The following is a 24,453-nucleotide window of genomic DNA, read 5'->3' on the forward strand; positions in this document are numbered from 1 at the left end:
GGCCCATTTGCTCTAATGGGAGCGCCAGGCGCATTGGATTGCATGCGCAATGTGGAAAACGCGAGCCAAGTGGTGCAACGTGTACAAACTGGTGTGCACTCTCAACTGGCAGGGGGAGTCAGGATCTGCTGACTCTGCCCCAATCTCTGCAAACCACATGCACATGGACTGTTTGGTCTACACATCCCGAACATGCAATGTGGGACTCACAGAATCTGCTTTTTTTTCATGTCATAAGCTGCCTTGAGCATGGTTCGAGCTATGGGAAAGCAGCATACAAATAAAATTATGCATGTATGCATGTAAAAACACACCCACCCAGTGAAGGGCACTCAGCCTTTTACAGGGGGCAAGACAGTGTACCGATGTGTAGGCTTTGTGCACTCAGAACTATGACCCATTGCACACCCTCTTGTTCTTTGGACACCTGAACAGGACTCTAGAAGCTTACAGCCAGTGGACAATGGGAAACGGATAGGGTCCCAAGCTCAGCTTCTGCCAGCAATACAAATGTCTTGCTTTAAAAACTGTATCTCTGTACTAAAAGCTTTAACAGCAATTTAATAAACGCAGCCTCATGATTAACATGTTTAGTGGCTCAGCTGGGAACAGCGCACGCTCAGTCGGGTAAGCCCACATTTCCTAGACAACGTTAAACAAACAGGAACAAAGGGAGATGTTTGGACGGGGTTCCTGCTGCGCTAGAGACCTCCCTTCTGTTTCCCCACCCCTGCTCACAGCCATCCTGCCTTCTGGAACTTAACACCCTCACACACAAGGACCTCTCTCTCTCTCTCTCTCTCTCTCTCTCTCTCTCTCTCTCTCTCTCTCTCTCTCTCTCTCAAAATCCATGCAAAAATCCAGAAATTGCAGCTGCTTTCACGAGACGCTTTTGCAAGAAGAATCCACATTCCCAGGCCTTTGCAAATGATGTCACAGCAACGACTCACAGGGCACCTGCTCCCACCCCCAAAAACGCAGAATAATCATTTCTGTTCATCACCCGTTGCCATCTAAAGCATGCACCAAAACAGCAAGGAATGCATGCAATCAATTGATGCACCTTGCATTTGTGTCCAACCAGGGATCCGTGGCTGAAAGTGGCTCCCTGTCAAGGGAATGCTGGGCGGCAAATCTGGGTTTCCTGTTTTGTGAAATGGACTTCTTCATGTGATGCATAGTTGATCCGTGGAACTCCCTCCCACAAGAGGCAGTGAGGACCAGCAACCTGGATGGCTTTAAAAGAGGACTAGGCAAATTCATGGAGAAGGAGAGGACTATCAGTGGCTTCTATCAGATATTGCACCCTCACTGCTGCTGGAGACGCCACAATGAGTGTGCAAAGCTGTTCTCCAGAGAGTTCTGTGTCATGCACCTCGGTTGCCACAAAGCTTTGATTGGGCTTGAGGGCTGCTGTGATGCCTAGGCTCTGCCACCTTCTCTGCTAAGTCCCACATTTCTGCATTTGCCAAATATCAGGGTGCTTCCACATTGTCAAACTATGGGAGCACTCCCCCAAGTCACTCTCCATAGACTGAATTCAGGAAAGACCCATCTACGACCCAAAACAGAAGTGTGCTGTGGAGGGCTTCGTGGAGCTCTGGAATTACACAGGTTTTCTCAGACGTAGCCACGTCTATAAACCTTCCCTGCACACTGGATGAGGGAACACTCCTACAACTGGGGGCTGGAAAAAGATGCTGTAGGTTATATATATATAGCCAGGATGACTGTCCTCTGCCCCCTACAGTCGGAGGCAGCAATCCTGGAAAGTTCTGGAGGGAGAGGGGTCTGTTGTGATCAAATCCTGTTTACAGGCATGCGGTTTGCCCCTGTGAGAACAGGATGCTGGACCAGATGGGCCATTGGCTGGATCCAGCTGGCTCCTCTTAAGATTTTGACTCCTAAGGCAGGGGAGGCCAAAAGTCACCTTTCTCAATCGCAGCAGTTCTTTAAACTTTTTCACAGACCACCTGAAAATTGCTGGTGGCTTGGGGGGGGGGGCTAACTTTAAAAACTTTTGGAGTTCCACACTGTAGAACCAATCCAGGTTTCACTTCTGAATTAAATACGACAAAAGGTAAATCAGTTTTCATTTTCTTTCCAGGGGGTCCGACGAGGTGAGCCTTGGGAATCCCTTCCAACTCTACCTGTGATTCTAGGAATCGCTGCCAGTCAATAGTCTGGCTCAGTAGGAAGCTGGGATCGCTCAGTGGGTAGAGCAGGGGTAGGCAACCTAAGGCCCATGGGCCACAAGCGGCCCACGGGGATTGTTTAACCGGCCCACGAGCCGCCCCCAAACTGAGCCACCCACTCGGTGAGTCACTGCGCGCTGCGCTAAACCGGTGCAGCATGATGCAGGGACTTGCTTCCGCGGAACCAGAAATTGCGTCTGTGCATGCGCAGACGCCGAAAATCACAGCACGCACTCACGTGTGCGCACAATCTGGCCCACAGAGGGATCTCTGCTGGAGTGAGCTGGCCCAGGTGAGGTAAACCTTGCTGACCCCTGTAGTAGGTAACCAAACAAACCCCTGTGTTGCAAAGAGAACGTCGGCAAGTCCAAAATTAAAACAAGTCCAAAATGAAATCTTTAGTCTCAAAGTCTCTGAAAATCTTGAAAGGAAGCGAGGTACCAGACTTTGTACGATGACAGACAAGCTGTGAAGCTTTGTGTATTCAGCGAATATGATGTCCAACACTGAACAGTGATTCTGGATATAGTGTATTTAAAGATTTTCAGAGACTTTGAGACTAAAGATTTCATTTTGGACTTGTTATGGTTTGAAGGAATTCTATAAAAGATTGTTCATTGCATACGTACATGGTCATCGTGTTGCCTAGACATTGCTGACCCCTGCAGTAGAGTAGACCCCTGCAGGGTCATGGATTCGAGCCCCACATTGGGCATAAGATTCCTGCATTGCAGAGGGCTGGACTAGATGGCCCTTGGGGTCCCTTCCAATTATATGATCTATTATTCATTGTGAAGTTGCTTCCTCTGTTCTTAGAGGCCATGGGTCACGATTTGAGCGTCTCTGCTCTACAACATACACCAGCGCTGGATTTAGGGCAGGTTTGGCAGTTCCCCCGCAGAGGGTGCCAAACCGAAGGGGAGCAAAATGGCAAAGATCCATAACTGAGGAGGTCCATTTGGAGGGGCACTGAATTTTGGCCTTGCTCAGGGAACCCTGAAAACACAGGTAACACCTGACCAGTCAGAGAGGACAGGAGAGATGGCAGGTGGCAGCTGAATTCCCTTAACGATCTTGCAAATTAAGAATGGCTGCAAGGTCTTGCAGTCCCTGAAGGCAGCGGATGCCTTTAGACATTTCTTTCGCCTGTCCTCCCACAAGAGATTACAAGCATTTAAAACCTGGAGGCATAAATAACAGCTGTCAAGGTGTTGGCTGCTGTCCAGGGGAGTCAACAGAGCAAGGCCAGAGAACGTCTGCCTTTCCTCAGGAGTTGCAGCCGCAAAAAAGACTCCGAGCTTAGACCTCAAGCGGTTTTTCCATAGCGCAGGATCCTCCCACCAACATGTACAAAGTCCTTTGGCAAAGCAGGCCTGGCTGTTCTGTGGAGTCAGTAGCTAAATCAAAGATGTTTCTTTTAAAAAGACAAAGCCCACTTAATCTCAGCACCGGCTTATCTGCAACAATTAGCGGCCTGGCCAAACAAGGACTTCTGGGACATTCAGAAAATGTCTATCTGTAAATGGAATATACAAAGAGAAAGCAGTGTCATGTAGTGGTCAGAAGGAGAGACTAGGACCCAAAGAGACCAGGGGTCAAATCCTGGCTCGGCCATGTAGCTCACTGGGTGTGACCTTGGGCCATCAGACTGACCTGTCAGCTGAACCAGCCTCTCTTAACGGAGAAATCTGAGGGCTCCCTTGGAGAAAAAACAAGGACCCCAGCCAGGAATACCAGAGCAAAACAGCAGCCAGTCGGCTTGGTCTTGATTGAAGACTGTCGCAACAGGACTCCCACCTGCCACCAGGTGGAACAAGATGGAAGCCCCAAACAAAAGAGCCCCCAAAACTTTTATTAGCTGCTAATCCCCATGTTACACCCCCCAAACTACATCACTAATACATCACGGTTGCATCATGAAAGGGGAGGTCTGGTGGCAGTAATCTGAGCATCCTGGACCCTGCCCCATGGTTCTCCTTGCCCTCCACCAAACACCTATCAAGTGGAACAAAAGAGATATTTACATTTCCCTGTTTCCCAGCCAAGTTCATCCCACCCTTTTGTCTTCATCTGGGTTTATTTCTGGAATGGCTACCTGTCTGGCACTCAGGTATCAGGATGCCAGGAATTATCACTCAGGCAGAGGGGCTGCTGAGTAGCTGAGCTCACATGTCTATATGAATTTCTGAAGTTTTCCCAGTGAGCCAGTACAGAGATACATTGATCAGTGAATTCTTACATTTGGTATCGTGCAGCAAAGGCCCTTTGAATAGATAGGAAGAAACTGTGATGAAGTGTTTTGTGGGGACAAGTCACAAAAGCCACAAAAGTGATTGTGCTGGTTTTGGTAGTGGGCTGCATGTGCATGATATCTGCTGGAGGGGCAACCCCCCCCCCGCACCCTATACATAAATTCCTGCAACACCTCACAGGGTTGTTGTGGAGGTCAAATGAGGCAGGGGAGAACTGTGTATGCTGCCTTGAGCCCCCTGGGGTGGGGTGGGGGGAGAGGCAGGATATAAATGCAACAAACAAACAAACATCATTTTATTTATTTAAACAAATTTAATTCGCTTAATTCCGGTTTTAAATTCCTGTATGTTTTACAACAGGGTTGTAAATTCTTAATGATAATTTCAGCGTTTTATCTTTTTTGTGAACTGCTTTGAGGGGTTTCCCTCCTATAATCAAGTAGTATATAAATTTGATTAAGCAAATAAACAAGCAAATAAATAAACAAATGACAGGTGCGCCCCACCTGTCATCCCTCAAAGTGTGAGATAGGTTTGGCTAAGGGATAGCAATTGACTGCCAATCACCCAGTGAGCTTTGTGGCCAAGCAGAGCTTTGAACCCAGGCCTGGCTGGTCCAAGTTGGGCACTAACCACTAGGCCACATGGCACCATGCACGCTCTCATGCTCAGGCTTTGGTGAGTCTCCAAGAGGAGAGGGTTCTGACTTTGCTGGCAAGCAAATGGGCGAGTCAGGAGTAGCCTGCAGAAATCTGCAGTGACTGAGACGGAACATGGGGAAAATTAATCACACAGATCAATCGCCTCATGATCTGTAGTAAGAAAAGGATTCCCAGCCACATCCACCCCGCCCCTCCCAACTCAGCTGCAGATCCCAGCTGCATCTGTGAGGTTGCATTTTCTTGTAGTTCATGGAAGAGAAACAGAAGTGAGAGATGGGTTGTTCAAGATTCGAGTCCTACATTACCACAAATTCACTGAATGACCAGCTGAGCCCCCTGTCTCTCTTTCTCTGCCATAACTTCCCACCAATGAAAATAGGGCCTACCTGACAAGCTTGTGATGAGGGGACACACAATCCAAAAGATTGCAAAGCATTCTGAAATTTATGCTATGTTGCGGTTTGGCTCACTTACTAGAGCCACCTACAGATGAATCATATTCATTCTTTCTTGCAGTCAACCAGAGCCAAGGCGAAGAAGGTCTTATCTTGGAAAAAGGGGGTGCCAGGATCTGTTTTACTGCATCTACACTCTGCTTTTCTTTTAAGGTGCCCAAGGTGGGATGTGTGGTTCTCTCCCATCCACATTTCATCACCACAACAACCCTGTGCGATAGATCAGGTGTTTGTGGGAGGTGGGTCTATTGTTTGTTGTTGTTTTCATTATGTTGTGTTTTTATGTTGTATTTTTATGTTGTGAACCACCCTGAGATCTACGGATGAAGGGTGGCACTGTATACAAATTTAATAAATAAAAATAACCAGGCTGAGGGACACTGACTGGCTCAGGGTTACGCACTGAGCTGCACGGCTGAGTGCACATTCGAACCCATAACTCTGCAGTCTTGCTCTGACCACTACACAATGCTGCCTCACACAGTTCCACCACTTTATCCCCTAGAGCAGCGATTCTCAACCTGTGGGTCCCCAGATGTTGTTGGACTACAACTCCCATCATCCCTGAGCTCTGACCTTGCTAGCTAGGGGTGATGGGAGTTGTAGTTCAACAACATCTGGGGACCCACAGGTTGCAAAAGGCTGCCCTAGAGCATGGGTAGGCAAAATAAGGCCCAGGGGCTGGATCTGGCGCAATCGCCTTCTAAATCCGGCCCAGCGTGTTTTTACATGAGTAGAATGTGTGCTTTTATTTAAAATGCATCTCTGGGTTATTTGTGGGGCATAGGAATTTGTTCATTTCCCCCAAAAAATATTGTCCAGCCCCCCACAAGGTCTGAGGGACAGTGGACCAGCCCCCTGCTGAAAAAGTTTGCTAACCCCTGTCCTAGAGGAAATATGCTCCAACAGGGTGGAGCCCCAAAGTCCATGCGCTCAGGACCACACGCTTCCTCCTGCTGCCGCCAGCAGTGTCTGGAGCTCATAAGCAGAGCCTGCAGGATCAGGCCAATGGCCCATCTGATCCAACACCCTGTTCTCACAGTGGCCACCCAGATGCCCCAGTGGGAAACCAGCAATCAGGATCCCAGCACAAGAGCAGCTCTCCCCTCCTATATTTTCCAGCAACGGATATTCAGAAGCATCACTTCCTCTGCCCATACAGTCAAAGCACTGCCATCTGACCAGTCGTATCCATCAACAGCCCCTCTCCATCTCCTTTCCCTGGCAAGAACCGCCTTGGGCACTGCTCTGCTGCCACATGCCCCCAGGGGCACTTGAAGGACAAGGAGCTGGGAAGGCGGGCAGATCAGCCGTAAATCAAGGCGGCCAGGCTTCCGATAAGGCGAGGGCGACGGGAGAGGAAACTTGGGCGGCTTCCAATATTCTCCGGCCTCGGAGGGGACGGGTGGCGGGCTGAGTCACCGGCTCGCTCTCCCATTCATTCATTGATTCATTCATGCTTCATAAGAGAGGGCAAGGGAGCCAAGGCCTCTGTCTCTCCCTCCCTCCCCGCCACCCCTCCCATTCCAGCTGCCACAGCGAGAAGATTTTATTACAGCAAAGAGAAAGTTGCTTAACCGATGTGCGTCGCCATCGCTTCTTCCCACCCCGACCCTGGACTTTCCCATGCGTGGGAAGAGCGGGTGTAACGCAGGGTCACCGCCAAGGGGGGAGGGTGTCACACACGTCTGGGTCATCTCCAGAGCAACGACCCCATTGGAGGTTCACCGGGGCAGATTCCGCATCCTCAATCCAGTTCTTCATTTCTTGCCACCTGCCGCTGCTGCCAGGCCTCCCTGCTGGCCCCTCTCCCAAATCTCACCAAATCACAGAATTGCAGAGTTGGAAGGGACCCCCGCAAGTCATGCTGTCCACCCCACATGCGCGATGCAGGAATCACAGCGAAAGCATCCCTGGCAGGTGAGCATCTGTCAAAGGCCCTTCTCAGCCAAAGGAATGCAATTAATGATTTATGGTCAAAGATAACACTTGCAGTTGCTTCTACCGCTCTGGAGATCTGGGCACGCCAGTCTAGCGTCTAATCCAGGGGCTAGCAAACTTTTTCAGCAGGGGGCCGGTCCACTGTCCCTCAGACCTTGTGGGGGACTGGACTATATTTTTTGGGGGGTGACGAATTCCTATGCCCCACAATTAACCCAGAGATGCATTTTAAATAAAAGGACACATTCTACTCATGTAAAAACATGCTGGTTCCCGGACCATCCGCGGGCTGGATTGAGAAGGTGATTGGGCCGCATCTGGCCCTTGGGCCTTAGGTTGCCTACCCATGGTCTAGGTACCTATTCCCAGGTCCGCGCTGTATGGAGCAGTTGCAGGAACTGGGGACCACTCCCCCTCCACCAGTTTATGTACCTTCCTCCGACAGACTGAGCACACATAGCCAGAGACTACGCCTGCCTGCATGAACGCTTCCTCTGCTCTTCCCTCTTCAGCTCTCTCTTGGTTCTGGGAGACAGGGGTGCTGGAGAGGGTGGAGAAGCACTTCACTTGCCTGGCTTGCCTCTTCCTCCTCCAGCTCTGAAGCTTCTCCCGCCTCTGATTCTCACCTCCTGGCTGGCACAGGTCCCCACAGACCTCTGCCCCCTTCTCCCGAGTCAGACTCCAGCCCGCCTTCTCCCAAGGCACACTCGCCAGCTTCTTGGCACCACCCAACCACTGCTCAAGAATCTCCCACGAAGGAGAGCCCATCACCTTCGCAATGAGTCTGTTCCATAGCCAAACAGCTCTTACCTTCAGCAAGTCCTTCCTAAGGTTTACATGGGCCGGCTTGGGTTGGTGATACTGTTTAACATCACCACTATTTAACAAACAAAAACTAGACACCTTTTTTTTAATCTGTTACCTTGAAAAATGTGGGAGGGGTGTGTGTGGAGGAGGGTTGAAGTGGTTGCAAAGTTCACAACCACCTTGGAGTAAACTTAATGTGTTACTACTATTAGTAACGTTTCTCTATAGAACACATTAAAATCTAAAGTGACTTCCTAAGAATAAATCCTGAAGAGAAACAAGCAGGTTTTGGGCAACACCATAGGACACTTTGCTAGAAAGGTCCAGCCAGAATGGGAATATGATTTAAGGCTACCTTCTGTGGATCTCAGGCCCCTATGTATGTGTCTGATGATCTCCTCTCCCAACCCCTACCCAACCCAGATACTTCTGGCTGTGCATTTTCTTATTAAATAGTTGTGATCCAAAACACCTGGAGGCCAGGGGAGAGATTTCATGGCTGGCAACAGCTGCCAGGCCTCTTTCACCACAAACTCATCCCATCCTAAAGCTGCCCGCTCTATCGCCCATCACACTTTGCAGCCACAACCAATTTCACAAGTTGCAAAGGAGTAAACTGAACGCTTTCTTCTTCTTGGAGCAGGGATCCACAAACTTTTTAAACAGGGGGCCAGCTCACTGTCCCTCAGATACTGTTGGGGGCCGGACTATAGTTTGAAAAAAATATGAACGAATTCCTATGCACATATTTTATTTGTGGTGCACAAAAAATAGGAAAAACAATACAATACAGTCATACCTCATGTTACGTTTGCTTTATGTTACGTTTATTCAGGTTGCATCCCACGGAAACCTGGAAGTACCGGAAAGAGTTACTTCCAGGTTTCACCGCTCGCGCATGCGCAGAAGAGCTAAATCGCGCTTTGCGCATGTGCACAAGCACCAAATCACACCACACACCTGCGCAGATACAGTGCTTCAGGTTGCAGGCTTTGCATGTTGCAATCGGGCCTCTGGAATGGATCCCGTTCGCAACCAGAAGTACCACTGTATTTTAAAAGAAGAACGGTTTTAATCAACATAAACTTACAAGTATTTCAATGATAAGTATGGGCCTGCTTTTGGCTAAAGAGATGGTCAATTTCTCCTCCCATCCGCTCTGCCGGGCCATGGAATGAGGCTCCCCAGCCCTGAAATGGCTACTTCCTTGTCCCGCCTCAGAGCATAACGGCTGAAAAGGGAAAGCAGGGGGCGGCCAACCTCCCCCCCCCCCCTCCGCCGTGGCTGCCTCACCCGAGTCGCTCGCCTCACGGAGTGCAGTCAAAGAAACTCTCAGCCACGGACCAGAGGGAGAGAATGCAAAAGTGCTGGCCAGCTTGCTGCATGTGCACAGGATCGCATCATCCTTCCTCTTGCATGCGCACTGCCCCCTCTCCGCGCAACCAACCAACCCACTCACGGCATCAATGGATGCCGGATGCACAGGTCATGCTCATGCATGGGACGCCGTACTTCCTTTCGCCATAGACCCGTTAGACAGCGGTGGGTTCTGCAATTGCTGGACTGGCCTGGTTCAGGACTCTAGTGTGCCGGATCTGGCCCGTGGGCCGTAGTTTGAGGACCCCCATCTTGGAGTGTCCCCTCCCCGAGCCTGCAGGCATGAATTTCACCCTCTGATCCAGACGCCCACACTTCATTCTGTTCACAGCACATGCAGAGAGTCAAGGTGCAATGCAGAGAGGGAGCTGTGGGGCAGAATAGCCACAGATGACTCACACAACAAGCTTAAGGAGCATTAAGCAAGAAAATGCTCCCCTCCTGAGGTCCATATCCAATGGCAACTAGCAAAATTTCCTGCAGTGCAAAGGGGTTGGATCAAGAGAGGAGAAGGGCATGTGATGCCAACATCCTCACAGCCTGGCAAGGCCTCCACAAAGACCAACAGGCACACACAGATGTGTGTGTGTGTTACCTGATGCTCATGTGAAGCAAAGGCCTCCGCACTTTGAATGGCTCCTTCAAGGAGGAAAGGCCTTTAATCCTCCCTTGGGAGTTTTAGAAGCCCATAAGAACAGCCTGCAGGATCAGGCCAACAGCTCCGTTAGACCAGCATCCTGTTCTCACAGTGGCTGACCAGATGCCTGTGGGATGCAATGAGGGCATGAATGAAAGAGCCCTCAGTTTCCAGCAACTGGTACAGTCAAACCTCAGATCCTGAACGCCTCCGTTTCGGAATGTTGCGGCTCCCGAACCCTAAAAACCCAGAAGTAAATGCTCCGGTTTTCGAACATTTTTTGGAAGCCGAACACCTGACGTATCTTCTGCTTGAGTGCAAGAGGATCCTGCAACCAGTCAGAATCCCTGCCTCGGTTTTTGAATATTTCGGAAGCCGAACGGGCTTCTGGAACGGATTATGTTCAACAACCGAGGTTTGACTGTACAGTGGTACCTCGGGTTACATACGCTTCAGGTTACAGACTCCACTAACCCAGAAATAGTACCTCGGGTTAAGAACTTTGCTTCAGGATGAGAACAGAAATTGTGGTGCGGCGGCAGCAGGAGGCCCCATTAGCTAAAGTGGTGCTTCAGGTTAAGAACAGTTTCAGGTTAAGAACAGACCTCTGGAACAAATTAAGTACTTAACCCGAGGTACCACTGTATTCAGAAGCATTCAGAATACAGCTCTCTCTTCCATGGCTTGGTCTAATCCTCTTTTCAAGGCATCCAAAGTCCTGTCAGAGTGAGTTCCATAGTTTAACTATGCGAGATTCATTCATTCCCAGGACCTCTGCAGCATTTGCTCCTCTACTGACATTCCTTGTTCTGGGGCCACAAAACCGAGCAGGTCGGTTTGCCTGACTTTCCATTACAAGGATATCAGAGAATAAAGTCCAGGAGGGAAAATACGGAGGCACAGAAGGAGCTGCCTTGTTCACAACCACAGCAAAGGGCCGAAGGCAACCCTGGCAGGCTCCACAACTCCACACAAGGTCTAAGCAAGAGCAGTTGTCTCTGGGAGAGGCATGGAATAAAGCCCAGCCCTTCCACAGAGAAAGAGAGGCTCTGCTCCCACCAAACAGCAGTGGGTGCGAATCTTGGGCACATGACTATTGCCCTTTGGAACTCCCTGCCTACTGATATCAAGGAGGCACCTTCACTGTATTGTGCCTACTAAAACCATTCTTGCTTCAACAAGCCTACCCAGAAGCTCAGGAAGTTGGTGTGAGCTTTAATCTGCTTGGGTATGTTAACTTTCTGTAGGTTTTTAAGCATTGCCATGAATTTTGCTTGATGTTTTTATCTTTTTGTAAACCTCTTTACAAAACGCAGGTGGTGCTGTGGTCTAAACCTCTGAGTCTCTTGGGCTTGCCGATCAGAAGGTTGGCGGTTCGAATCCCCGCAATGGGGTGAGCTCCCGTTGCTCGGTCCCTGCTCCTGCCAACCTAGCAGTTCAAAAGGACCTCAAAGTGCAAGTAGATAAATAGGAACCGCTCCGGCGGGAAGGTAAACGGCGTTTCCATGCGCTGCTCTGGTTCGCCAGAAGCGGCTTAGTCATGCTGGCCACATGACCCGGAAGCTGTATGCCGGCTCCCTCGGCCAGTAAAGCGAGATGAGTGCCGCAACCCCAGAGTCGGCCACGACTGGACCTAATGGTCAGGGGTCCCTTTACCTTTACCTTTACACCTCTTTATGAGGTTGTTGCTTTTGTACAATCCAGCAGTGTACACTTATTTTGTGAAACAGATAATAAATAAGCAAATAAATGATAAATATCATTATTACTCAATTCCCTTCCCCCAAACTCTTGCAGAATATGAGATCCCATTTTGGAGATAAAAGACACAGGCTGAACTAAGCAGATCAGGCTTGGGGAGGGATGTGGTGGGGGTGGGAGGGAGCTGGAGGAAACTCCCAAGGGCCAGACAGAGACCCCTGGGGGCTGTATTTGGCTCCTGAGCCTAAGTTACCTTGGCCCTGGAATTGACAAGCAAAATGAACACCTTGTGACTCTTGGTCAAGGCCTAAAGTCCACAAAGGTTGAACCACACACACATTCCCTAGGTCAAGACTCCAGCCGTCTTCTGCTCTCAGTTACCAGCCATTAGGGCTCTTTATCGCCAGACACCAGATAGCCTTGTGGCCTGTTAGCACAAAAACCACAGGATCCATTATAAAGACCCTCTTTGCCAACCCAACCCTGCAGTGTCTCCTCTCTGGAATTGCAAAGAACCGTCCAGAAAACTCTCACCCCCTCCCAGATCTTCTCCAGAAGTGAGTGGGGGGTCCGGCAGCGGACACTCAAAGATGCCTGTCACCGAAAGACAACCCATTGATCTACTCTTGAGCCTTCCTCCAAAGCAAGCATCCGCCTCGAGATCGGGGCCACGTCGTGTCCCCGCAGCAGCCATGACTCTAGGCGTGCACGGAGAACGATATGCCCGCGTGTGTGCACCAGTAGTCACAGGCCTGGAAGCCTCTGGGAGAGATTTACGAGTGTTTGTGTACTTGAGCGAAGGAAGGAAAGCAGCAGATCTCTAAACAACTGTGTCCACAGAGTTTACCTTTTCCTCTGCAGTTCCCATCACAATAAATAAAAGGCGAAGCATTTCCCAATTCCAGAAAGGCGGGGAGGACATGGACTGTGTGCTAAGCGGTGTTTTTTGTTTTTAGTGCTCAGTTGCTCCCCCCTCTCCTTCTGACAGTCGCACCAGGGACCCAGAGAGTTGGCTGGCTGGCAAAAAGGCTCCCCCCTTCCCGCTGCGTCTCTCCCCCGCCCCCTCCCTTCCTCCTGCCTGGCATTTTACGGGCAGTGAGCTGCCTATTTCTCTCTAGTAATAAAAGTTGGGTTGCCAGCTGCAGCTGCTGAGCGGGAGAATGGGGGGGATGGAGAGATGGGGGAGAAAGTGGCTGTTTAGTCTCCAAGGACGGCTGCCAGGGAGGTTGGAGAGGGCAGGCAGGAGAGACCCCCAAGGCCTTTCCGGGGTGCAGAGCAGGGACTCCCAGGGAGTGGGGGGCAGGAGAGAGGGAGAGGGAGAGAGTCTCTCCCCCACGCCACGCTGCGGCTTTTGCAGAGCTGTTTACGCGTCCTGCCAGGCAAGAAGTTGGCCTTCTCCCCTGCGTCTGGCTGGCCAGGACGGCGGAAAGTCCAGCCAGCTTGGGATTCCCATCACCCGAAAACTCCATTCCAGGCCACACAAGTCCAAGATACAAGGCTAGTTGCTTGGGGGAGGAGAAATGCCTTTTCCACTGGGAGAGGCGTCTGCCTTGCTCTTTATGGGTCGGGAGAGGTGGAAAGGAGCACGCTACGGGAGGGGGCATCTTTCTCTGGGACGGGGGGGGGCGGGGCTGGCTTGAAAAGTCCTGCGTCTCCGGGAGGATATCAGCCCGTCTCTTGGCGCGGACACGCGGCAGTAAATAAGCAGTGGAAAGTTGTTTTTTCCCCCGGGAGGGGGAGGCTCGCAATGTCTGTGCCTCCGGACCGGGGGTGGGGGGAGCGTTTGGACATAACATTCAGAGTGGGGCCTCCCTTAGGATGTAGTGGGGGCTTTTCCTTGGCAATGGGGGGCGGAAGGAAGGATGGCTGGCTGTCTGGGAGGAGAAAGCGCAGCCGGGGAATGCGACGCGCGCTTGGAGAGGTTGGTGCTTCCCTCCCGTGCGCCCATCCCGTTCCCGTCGCCGCGGGCCTTACCTCGTCCTCCTCCGCGGTCCCGGGGCTGCTAGGCGCGCATGTTGGCCGCGGCTGCCCGCGCTCTGCTGCCTCCGGCCGGCCGGCGGAGGGTGCCGGTGTCTCGGCTCGGCTGCCTCCGGCTGGCTCGCTCGCTCGCTCGCCCGCGCCGTCCCGCCCCGCGCTGCCTCCGCCGGCGCGGCCAATCCGGGCGGGCGAAGGCGGCGTGTCTGGCGGAGGAGGGACGGCCAGTCCCCGCGGGGCGAGCGGATGCTCCTCTCCGGGCGCGTTGCGCAGCGCTGCGCTGGCTACCCAACAGGCTGGGTAGCTAGAGGGGAGCCCGGACGGGTGACTGGGCGCCTTCTCCTGACCTGCGCCCCGAGACCATAGCTGTCAACTTACAGATTTGAAAACAAGGGACCAGCAACCTCGAAAATAAGGGATCAGCAGCCAAAATAAGGGATTTTGCTCAGCTTGTACAGAAATCCGGCACTGATGGAGCCATGGCTGCTTTGGCTGCGACTGACTGTGTTTTGCAGGGGGTTGGACTAGATGATCCTAAGGGTCTACAACTCCGACCAAAGAAGAGTGGCAGACAAAACTGATGAACGACGTCGAGATGGCAAAACTTACAGGCAGAATTAGAAACCAGGAAGAGGACCTCTTTAATAAAGAATGGGGAAAGTTTATAATTTAGTTGAAAAGCTATTGTAAAGAGTTACATATATTGGTTGGATTGACAGAAAACCTGTAGTAAAAATGTGAACTATGGATGGACAAATGATTTATAAAAATAGAGTTATGAAAGGGATGCAGAGGGGGAAATCACTACATTAAGATGCTGCACTGGATGGAGGGGATGCTAAGCAGCACGTCGGGGCTGCCGTGGTCCTGGCGCGAGGAGTTCCATCGGCCCTTCCCCACCCGGCATAAGGCGGTTGTGGTGCCGCGGCAGCCGCTGAAGCACCGCCCTTCTGCGTCCCTCCCCATCCCCTCCTCTTCCTCCTCCCGCAGGCCGCCTCCTCAGCTGCCGCTGCCACTGCCGCCTCTGGCTTCCCCTGGCAGCGCGGCGGAAATCTCGCAAGAGAGGGGCTGCCTGCCTGCCCTCCGCCACACGTCTCCTCACGACGCACCCCTGAGGGGGAGGAGGGAGAGATGGAGACGCGGCAGCTCGTGCGCGCACTCTCTCAAGGCGGAGGACCCCGAGCCGCTGCTTCCCTCCCAAGCCGGGCAAGCATGAAACCCATTAAATTTAAGGGACATCATCAATAAGGGACAGCAGCGGGACACGGCGCTGGGATAAGGGAGTTTCCCGCCTAATAAGGGACGGTTGACAGCTATGCCTGAGATGCGTTTCCACTGGGGCCAACCCAGTGGGCTCTTCTCCTGCACAAGCCCGCTGCACAAAGGCCCAGCCCTCCGAAGCGACCCTGGGCTTTCCTGGCCAGTCCTTCTTCTCTTCCAATGGGATTGTGCAGGAGAACATCTCCAATTCCGTTTTCTTCTCTTGGTTTATTAGCAGAGCTTAAAATCAGGGGAGCAAGCAGCCCCATCTCCCCAAATTTGATCTAATTGTAAGGTAATTGGAAATTGAAGCCCTTCACTTAGTCTTCATTGAAGAGACCCCAAAATGAGGACAACCGCTGAGAACCTTCAACCGGAGTCAGGCTACAATCCTTAAATCCACTGGGAAAGGAATGATGCAGGCAGGGCAGCCTTCTTCCCCAACCTGGTGCTATCTATATTTTGGACTACAGTTCCCATCAAGCCACTGTGGTAGCTGGGGACTGGTGGGAGTTGTAGTCCAGCGCATCCCCAACCTGGCCACAGTGATCCATGTGACTGTCACCTCCGAGCTTGACTACTGTAATTCACTCTACGCGGGGCTGCCCTTGAAACTGTCCCACAAACTCCAGCGGGTGCAGAATGCTGCAGCGAGGCTCCTCATGGGGTCCCTGCCATGGGAGCATATTCACCCAGTGCTTTACCAGTTGCACTGGCTCCCAGTGGAGTATCGGGTCAGGTTTAAGGTCTTGACCTTTAAAGCCCTTTGTGGCTTAGGGCCCTCGTATCTATGGGACCGCCTCTCCTGGTCTGCCCCGCAGAGGACCTTAAGGTCCATGAATAACCATAGTTTAGAGGTCCCAGCCCTAAGGAAGTCAGACTATCCTCCACCAGGGCCTTCTCAGTGATGGCTCCGACCTGGTGGAATGCTCTGTCCCAGGAGTCCAGGGCCCTTCAGGATTTAACCTCCTTCTGTCGGGCGTGTAAGACAGAGCTATTCCACCTGGCCTTTAATTTGAATTTAGCCTGATCTTCTATTTCCCTTCTCTTCCCGCCCTCTCCCTCACCCGCTCTGAGACCCCACAGCTAATTCTCCCCTGGTCTCCTCGCTGGCCCAGGTAGGGCCAATTCATCCAGCTAGCCCTGGGGATTATCTAATTGATTTTTTATTTTTGAATTTTATTGTTATTCATGTTTTTATACAGTATTTTATGCTGCTTTTATAATTAAGCATTTTACAGTGTTTTAAATTTGCTCTTAACCACCCTGAGCCTGGTTTTTGAACCAGGAAAGGCGGGGTATAAATAAAATTTTATTATTATTATTATCCCGAGGGCACCGGGTTGGGGAAGTCTGACTTAAATCATGGCATGGAGAAAACGAATAGAAAACAGCTTTTCTCCCTCTCTCACAACACTAGGGTAGAATCTAGACATGTATAAAAAACATTGTGAAAATGTTTTTGTTCGTTTGTTTTTTAAAAAATGTTTTTGAAAAATATATTGAATTTGCCATAGCTCACCATTGCCATCTAGTGTCACATTTGTATAATGAACTTTACAACACACTTAAAATGTATTATTTGCAGGGAATTGGGACAAATTCATGGAGGGGAGAGCTGTCCATGGCTCTGAGCCATGATGGTTATGTTTGACCTTCACAGCTGGAGGCAGAAATGTTTTGGAATACCAGTCTCTGGAAACTGCAGGAGGGGAGAGTTGCTCTTGTGTTCGAATCCTGCTTATGGGTTTCCCCTTGGGGCATCTGGTTGGCCCCAGTGAAAACAGGATGCTGGACTAGGTGAGCCATTGGCCTGATCCAGTAGCCTCTCCTTATGTTCTTCAATTAATGAGACTTCTGGAGTCAACGGAGGAAGCAAAAGCTGAGAAGGGCTGGGCCATCCACACACCAGGGCGGGTCATTGGGTTGCAAATGGTATTTTTAATTTTGAATCACTTTTCTAATTTCCGGAACTTGACATGTTGGTATTTTCAGATTTTTCAAAGCTATAAATAGCCCCACTTTCCCGTGTCTGTGGAAATATCAATTATCCTTGCTGGATTTTCCATGGGGCGGGGGAATGAGAAGGGTGACAGCAGCCTCCTGCCTGCAGGCGTCCCAGACACAACTGGTTGGCCACCGAAAGAGCAAAAACACTGGACTAGGTGGGCCCCTTGGGCCGGATCCAGCAGCCAGGACTTTTTATTACAACCAGAAAAAAGGCTTCACAAAGGTCAACAATAAGAACATAGAAAGGTGCCTCATACAGAGATGTTGGAGATTGACCTGGCAACCTTTTGCAAGGAAAGCAAAACAGGAGGGTTTCGTCTTCCCAGCTCTGGTGGGTATCACATTCCAATGGTAGGAGAGAGATCCTCAGCAATCAAGGAACATTTACATTCTTTTGTTCTGTCCCCAAAATGATGATGATAATAATAATAATAATAATAATAATAATAATAATAATAATAATAATAAATTTTATTTATACCCCGCCCTCCCCAGCCAAGACCGGGCTCAGAGTGGCTAACACAAGGTATAAAAACAAGATTAAAGTCCAACATTAAAATGCAGCCTCATTTCAGTAGAAACTCAAATCAAAAATTTTGGGGGGGTGGGCTGTGGCAATCACGCAGGATCCCCGGACGTTTCACCGTCTATTGATCCCTGTGCCACCACTTGATTTCTTGCTGCCCCCAACCAGGCCCTACCTGGGACAATACTGAGTCCAGTTTATTTATTGCAGTTTAACAAGCGTGTGGTTTCATAAACGGTATCGGTCCATTACAATCATAGGGTGCGTATCCAGACCTATAACTTCTGCTACCTGCTCTCACTCACTAAACTACCTCTCAGATATTTACTTGTCTTCCTAGCCCCTAACTGTTCCTGACCCAGCTTATTTCGCTACACTAAATCAACTTAACCCCAGACTCTATCCCAATTCACTCCCACTCCAACCAACCACCCAACTCCCAACGAACTCCCCCTTCGCCCCTCCCAGAGCTGGTTTTATAGTCCCTCTGACTCCACCCCCTGGGTTCTGATTGGGTAACTTGTTTAACTATTTCACCTCCAGCACTCTCGTATGTTAACGTCACATGGGCAGCCCTGGATCTGGCCAAAAAGGGTCCCATCCAGCCTTGCGGTCTCTTCCTTGCAGTGGCCAACCAGGTGCCCATTGTGCAAAACTTGCAAGCAGATCAGGGCACGACAGCAACCTCTGCCTTTGTGATCCTGAGCATCTGGAACTCAGAGGCAAAATCTTACAAATGAAGCCACCAAGATGGTCAAACTCACAATGACAAATATTATGCAATAGGATAAGCTTTGCAGCCTGAGACTTCTGTTTTAGTCTCTGATTTAAAGAGTCATAAACAAGACAGTAAAATATGCTGCCATTTCTCTCTGCACCATGTGTCTCTGTACAGCCATAAATCTTGCTTTCCCACCCATTATAAAATCATCAGCATTAGGCTAGTCCTGGAGAGTCAGGAAAGGGGCGACAGAGAGAGATTCTGACCATCCTTCTTTGAAGGGGGAGGGCAGAGAGGGCCCTCTGGATAAGTTGCTGCTTGTCTGGGGAGAAATGGTCCAAGGTTCTTGCAGAATACCCAGAAGAGATTCTCTCCCATCTGCCTTGAAAGGTCATGCCTCAGTAAATCTTCTCAGCTTCAAGCCAGCCAAACGTGGTCTCATCAAAATCAATGCAACAAGTCAAAATGTAACTTACTCCATCGGTTCAATTGATTTCAGTGGGACATAGGCAGTGCTTTTTTCCTAAAAATAAATGTTATGGGATACTCTCATTTTGTAGCACCCTGCTTGTGGTTAACGCTTAGCTGGAATGAAATATTCAACGCAGCAATAGAGAAATTAAAATAATAATTTATTTGTCAGACAAATAAATGAGAGACACAGTGGTATATGGTTACCAAAGCTCTGCCCACTCCAGCCCTGATGGTCAGCACTTATATTTCCTCAACCCAGCCCCCTTGCTCCTCCTTTGGCTGCCTCTGTCCAATCAGCCTGGTTGAAATTCCTATTGGCTGTTTGCTAGAACCAATCATAAAATATACACCCATTTCCTATTACCTTTTATGGGAGACAAAGAGCTATATTTCCTTCTATCTATAAATGGCAAACAAGTAGCCATATATCTTACATTTGCCTCTACAAGGCACCTTAATTACCAGCTCACCTTTTGCCCTTCTTGCCCTGTTGCCCTCCAAAACAGATGGTTAAAACAGATGCTCATTCTGTCTTAAACAGATCTTGGGTTCACATTCTCACACACCATCAATGAAATAAGAATCTAACATAAGAATCTAACATTTCTTACTTTCTAAATCCTTTGCATAATTACATTTAAGCCAATATATTTCATACATAGCATATATAGATTTTTAGAAGCAAAGGCCTTTTCAAAGTAAAAAGGAACTTAGTAAAAACACTTTCCAGAAGCAACCCCCCTTTCCTGGCCAGCTGCTTTCCCCATTAGCTCTTGCCCTTTAACCTGTGGCTCAAGTCTCTAATGGGAGACACATGGTATTATATTTTGTTAAACAATGAATCCTACTATTTACCAACTCTTAATTAGTGCTTTTGCAGCTTGATTGTATTCTGTAGGGTCAGTAACCTAGTAACCTTTGCTCTCAGCCTGTAATTCCCTTTTTACAACTTTGAGAATTTTGGCTCCTGCTATAAATAAATCAGGGGGGCCTTTGTCCAGGAGGATAAACATCTGCCAAAGCCAGCTGGTCTTCTGCCTGGCATAAAAACATCTTTAAGCTCATTTTTAAAATACAGGCCTTGATCAGATGCCTCAGTTTTCCTACTTATATTGAAATACTGACCCTCAATGAAGCCAAACTTAGATTCACAAAATGTTTAGGGGTATGCATACCCCTGCTCCCCCCCCCCCCAGAAAAAAAGCACTGGACTTAGGCATCTTTAAGTCAAGTTGGATCAGGGCCAAGGAATGCGGATGTTGCTGTTGTTTAGTCGTTTAGTCGTGTCTGACTCTTCGTGACCCCCTGGACCAGAGCACGCCAGGCACCCCTGTCTTCCACTGCCTCCCGCAGTTTGGTCAAACTCATGCTGGTAGCTTCGAGAACACTGTCCCACCATCTCATCCTCTGTCGTCCCTTTCTCCTTGGGCCCTCCATCTTTCCCAACATCAGGGTCTTTTCCAGGGAGTCTTCTCATGAGGTGGCCAAAGTATTGGAGCCTCAGCTTCAGGATCTGTCCTTCCAGTGAGCACTCAGGGCTGATTTCCTTCAGAATGGAGAGGTTGGATCTTCTTGCAGTCCATGGGACTCTCCAGAGTCTCCTCCAGCACCAGAATTCAAAAGCATCCATTCTTCGGCGATCAGCCTTCTTTATGGTCCAGCTCTCACTTCCATACATCACTACTGGGAAAACCATGGCTTTAACTATACGGACGTTTGTTGGCCCAGGATTCTTGCTGCTGTTGCTGAAATATGAATTAGAGCCTCCTGGATCAGGCCAATGGCCCATTTAGTCCAGCATCCTATTCTCACAGAGGCCATTCGGATGCCCATTATGGGAAACCCGCAAGCAGGATTCAACTCCTGTGGTTTCCAGCAACTGAGATTCAGAAGCATTTACAGTCATACCTCAGGTTACAGATGCTTCAGGTTGCACGTTTTTGGGTTATGGATGTGCCAAAACCCAGAAGTACCAGAACGGGTTACTTCCAGGTTTTGGCGCTGGTGCATGCACAGAAGTGCTAAATTGCGCTTTGTGCATCTGCAGAAGCGCCGAATTGCAACCCGCGCGTGTGCAGTCATGGTGCTGCGGGTTGTAAATGCTGCAGGTTGCGAATGTGCCTCCCGCACGGATCACGTTTGCAACCCGAGCATCCACTGTACTGCATGGGTAGGCAAACTAAGGCCCGGGGGCCAGATCCGGCCCAATCGCCTTCTCAATCCGGCCCGCAGACAGTCCGGGAACCAGCGTGTTTTTACATGAGTAGAATGTGCGCTTTTATTTAAAATGCATCTCTGGGTTATTTGTGGGGCATAGGAATTTGTTCATTCCCGCTCCCCCCCAAAATAGACCGGTCCCCCACAAGGTCTGAGGGATAGTGGACCGGCCCCCTGCTGAAAAAGTTTGTTTACCTTGATTTACTGCATCTGCATAGCAGTCATGGCTAGTAGCCTCCAATTGCCTTGACCTCCTTGCCTTTGTGCAGTCCTCTTTTAAAGCCATCCATGTGACTCTTGTTTTCTCTTATCAGGCTTTTCTCGCATGCTCTGAGCCCTGTGGAAAGCCCAGCAAGAAACCAAAAGCAACAGGAAGGCCTAAGGTGGGGGATATTAAACAAAAAAATAAATAAAAAGTGGAAGTGGGGGGGGCGGAGAGAGAAGGGTGTTGGTGAACAGGATGGAAAAATTCCTGTTTACAGCTTTCAATGGTCTAAAGATGGCTTGGAGGAGATGCTTTCTGGGCTTAGTTAGGTTAGATCATGCCTGGGGCAAGAAGAGATTGAAAATTGGAATCTAAAAATCCAGTAAAAAACAACCACAAACCCTAGAGCAATCTTTGAACTGAAATGTTTAAAATTCTGCAGCTGAGTTGAAGCTGCACCAAATTGGGAGCCCTGTTTTTGCAGCACCAAGCATAGCCAGCAGAGGGCAGCACAAGTTTAGTCTAGGTCTGCAGAGATGGGAGGGGATGAGGAATTCTGTCTGTGCTGATATTCAGCTCTGCAAAACAAGCTTCAGAAACCCTCCCAAAGAAGACAGCTGCTTCAAAGTTAGTCGAAGGTGATTCTGCAAACCTGGTTGCCACTGGTATGGAAGAACGCATCTGCCAGGAAACCCCGGCTGGGCAAGAATGTCTGTCTGCCGGGCATAAATCCTGGCAAGGCAGATTATGCAGCCGAGTGAATAAATGTGGTTCGGAGGGGCATCATGAGCCTCCCTGCACCCTAATAATGCTTGGAATCTTGTCAGCCCCATAAAGGTAAAGGTAAAGCGACCCCTGACCATTAAGTCCAGTCGCAGACGACTCTGGGGTTGCGGCGCTCATCTCGCTTTATTGGCCGAGGGAGCCGGCGTTTGTCCGCAGACAATTTTTCCAGGTCATGTGGCCAGCAGGACTAAGCCGCTTCTGGTGAACCAGAGCAGCGCACGGAAACGCTGTTTACCTTCCCGCCGGAGCGGTACCTATTTATCTACTTGCACTTTGACGTGCTTTCAAACTGCTAGGTTGGCAGGAGCAGGGACCGAGCAACAGGAGCTCACCCCGTCACGGGGATTCGAACCGCCAACCTTCCGATCTGCAAGCCCTAGGCTCAGTCGTTTAGACCACAGCACCACCCGTGTCCCTTGTCAGCCCCATAAGCAATAATAAAATCACATAATTGGAGAGTTAGAAGGGACCCTAAGAGTCATCTTGTCCAGCGCTTTGCAATTTAAGAATGGAAAGCAGTTTTGTGCTGTGCCCTGCCATTGACCAATACAGAACTAATTTTAGGTATGAGCAAAATGGGTGCGGCAGGTAGAAAGCACATAGTAATCAGGAAAAAATATTTCTGAGATGTTGGGGAATAGAGAAGAGTTGCAGCGTCCCCCCCCCCCGGATTATATATTAGCCTCATATTTCCCCCCCGCTACAGAAGCAGCTTCTTCTAATGTCTCTTGGAGCTGCAACTTTCCCCTTCTCTGGAACACACACAGAAAAAGAAAAGAAAAGTTTGATTATAGATTCCATTCTCATGATATGCAATGATTTAACTAGAGTTTGGACGACCACATGTCATGGACGCTTCAGCTGAGATTCCCTTCCAACTCTACAGTTTCAAGATTCTGAAATAATTTTAAATCTTTGTTCCTGGTTTGGAGGATAGTTGAGAGTTCTCACTTATCAAAACCATCCCTTGTCATTGCTTTGCAGAATTTGGTTTTTCCTGAGATTCAGCTGATGGGCAGCTTTGAAGAAAGTTAGACAGACATGTACATACTTTTGTTCCTGGGTGGGGTTGGGCTTCCCTGTTTTATTTTTAAACGCTTATTTAATTCTTACCTGGACTCAGGGCTCCCCCCCCCCCCAGCCAGAACTCACTGGGACTCAGTTCTGACAGCTCTCAGTTGGGCACCATTGCAATTATAAGAAAACAAGGCGGTGTTCATGGTGAGTTCTGGCACCCTTTTAAAAGAAAAATAGCATTGCTTGGACTCATTTTCCTTTTGGATTTTCCTGGCTCCTGCATCCTGGACTGATCTCTAGCAGCATACACCTAAGACCACCAGAGCCCAAATTTCTGGAATTTCATGTAGTTGGGGGCAGCTGGGATAATGTAGGAAGCTTTAACTAGAGGCCTGGAAGAATGTAGGTGGTTCAGTGTAGAATTCAGCGAAGGTTAAGTTGCACTTCACTTCAATCTTGCTTTATCGCTCTTCTGCGCAGAGTTAAAAGTTTAAGCTGCACAATCAATATAATCGTTCCTTGCATAGACTCTTCTTTGCATATTTCTCTTCCCCCAACCTTCCTTTGTGCATAATGTGATTTTTTTGTTGATGCTCCTATCTTTCATAAACTGAAAATGCAGTTACTGGCCTTCTGCTGATGTCTTTAAAATGTATATTTGTGTAAGCTTCTCTGGTCTCGCATCCACAGCAGCCTCTCGTTCATGGAGGCAGATTAAGAACCTTGTTTTCAGAAAGGAAAGGGTTAAACCTTCCCTTAAATCATAAAAAAGGCGAAATCTCAGGGTTTTCTTTCCCTTTTCCAGCTCAGAGGGACTGGCGTACTGGCTTATGCTGCCCTCTGCTGGTCGTTTCTTGCATGATCCACAGTGGGCACCATTTTTTAAATTTTATTTCTGCAGCGACCTGTTGGTTCAGAAAAAGATTTACAGACTGTGCAATCCTAGTCATGTCTAGTCAGAAGCAAGTCCTACTGAATTCAGTGGGGCTAAATCCCAGGTAATCGAGATTAGGATTGCAGCCTTATCTCTCCCCCACCTCCAAAATAATGTACAATTTTCAAAACAGGACATAGCGAGGCTTCGAGAACCGGCCCTGGATGGCGGCAGCAGCAGCAACCAACCGCCACCTCTTTAAATAGACTGCTTAAAAAAGAAAACAAGCAAACTAGACACTTTTTACTATTTTAATGATTTGTTAACTGTTTTTCTCATGAAAGCTGTTCTGGCTGCTTTGT

General features: G+C 49.4%; 1 protein-coding gene across 2 annotated transcripts in view; it reads right to left on the bottom strand.

Annotated features, from left to right (window-relative positions):
• IL11RA (interleukin 11 receptor subunit alpha) overlaps positions 1–14,157 on the bottom strand; it is a 145,238-nt gene extending 131,081 nt beyond the window's left edge. Inside the window, exon 1 of one of the 2 annotated variants that reach the window (XM_083575805.1) lies at positions 14,002–14,157. The gene's annotated coding sequence lies outside the window, so the exon portion shown is untranslated. The remainder of the gene's footprint in view (positions 1–14,001) is intronic. The other variant, XM_083575807.1, reaches the window with a different exon arrangement.
• Between the last annotated feature and the right edge of the window lie 10,296 nt (positions 14,158–24,453).

The sequence above is a fragment of the Podarcis filfolensis genome, assembly GCF_964270895.1.
Source record: "Podarcis filfolensis genome assembly, chromosome: 11".
In the NCBI taxonomy this organism is placed as follows: domain Eukaryota; kingdom Metazoa; phylum Chordata; class Lepidosauria; order Squamata; family Lacertidae; genus Podarcis; species Podarcis filfolensis.